The sequence below is a fragment of the Eriocheir sinensis genome, chromosome 13 (assembly GCF_024679095.1).
Source record: "Eriocheir sinensis breed Jianghai 21 chromosome 13, ASM2467909v1, whole genome shotgun sequence".
Classification (NCBI taxonomy): domain Eukaryota; kingdom Metazoa; phylum Arthropoda; class Malacostraca; order Decapoda; family Varunidae; genus Eriocheir; species Eriocheir sinensis.
Window position 1 is genome coordinate 4,566,605 of NC_066521.1, and position 1,781 is coordinate 4,568,385.

Below are 1,781 nucleotides of genomic sequence, written 5' to 3' on the forward strand. Positions count from 1 at the left end.
TATATATATATATATATATATATATATATATATATATATATATATATATATATATATATATATATATATATATATATATATATATATATATATATATATATATATATATATATATATATATATATATATACATTGCTCGTCATAAACAATATCGCCGGAGACCACGGTATCCTTTTGAAAGATCAAAACGTGCGCTCTTTCCTTGGCGGGCATCGGGTGCTTTAAATCAAATTATTACACATCTGGCATATCAGCCTGGGTGTTGGGCAGATTGCAAAGGCAGAAAGAAGTGACAGGCACCTGTCAATCACTCTGACTGGGGGCCGTTTTGTTGCTGGCTTCCCGCGCCACCCTCCCAGACTGGCTTGCAGTTACTCTGCTGTTTAGCTGTTTTCCTGGACAATGGTGCTCTACCAGATCTTGCCACGGGGTGACATCGCAGCCATCTCAGCTCTCAACAAGGCTGGACACTCCACACGGGCTATCTCTGACCAGACGGGTGTCAGTGTCCGCCAGGTTCAACGATACGTGAAGCGTATGGGTGAACTCGCCGGCAACAAAATACCCATCAAGCAGAAACCACCAGAAAACACTTGCAAAACTTCCCTGCAACTGAGAGTGATACACCGTGAAGTCAAACGCAATCCATGAGTATCGGCCAGGAAAATCAGGGAACACAACTTGGGATTGCTGAGTAATGTGTCTGTGAGGACATTATCGCGCCGCATCCACGACGACCTCCAGTACCTGAGCTATGCAGCGCGGCCCAAGCCCGTGGTTACTGTAGCCCACCAAGAGAAGAGGCTGGCGTGCGACAATGTTTATGGCAAGCATTGTATATACAGTTATACTTCGGTTAACGAGTGCCTTGGTTTACTTTTTATTTACGAGCAAAAGAATATCAATAAAAATGCCTTTTTTTTATGAGCAGTGACTTGGTGTACGAGCATCCTATTTGTACAAGTTGAAGATGTGAGCGTGGGTTTCCGATGTTCGCCGCAATGGGAATGGAGTCTGAAGCTGGTAACACACTAAGCCTTTTTCATCCAACCGTGTTGGCGGTAGGCGCAATAGGCAACTCCAACTTTTCTGGGTGTGCGTCACATACGACTAAGGTCAGTTGCCCATATCCACAATGTAAACAGACCAGTCACCCTGTATCCACATGGCGCTGTTTGCCAAAGTAAGGGCTGTTGTGGCTTGTGCTGCTATTACTCAAATTAAGGACTTGTTGCTACAACTAAGTGGAAGGAAGAAGTGGTTGTGGGTACAATCTTGGATTCAAAGATGGGAGGACAGGAGTGTTTACTCAAACCAATGCCTCGCTCCCGGTTGGCCATAAGGGCAGCTGTGATTGCTCCTAGCTCCAACCCGCCCGTGCTTTAAGGGGAGAGTGGGGGGTGGTTGTGGTCAAAAATACCGAAACTGAGATATTAATTCCTGGGACAGAGTTATCTTTCCCCTACACGCTGATGGTACGCTTACTGCGCTGCCGGACGTGTAACGCATTTAAATACCACTCTGACGCATTTAAATACCCAGCCCCGTCGCTCGCCACAACTAGGGTATGAGATAACCTTATGTATTGCCTTATTCTCTGTTATTTTTGCAGCTTTTTTGGAAATTTTTTTTTGCTACTTGTTGTACAATATGTTGAGCGGGCCAGCGCAGCCTCGGTGACGGTGTGACGATGCGTGCTGCCTCAGTCTATGCCAGCTTGTTGGAGAGGTGAGTGTCAATTTTCGTACGAGTATTTTTTTCTCTATTACTGCTGCTAGTAA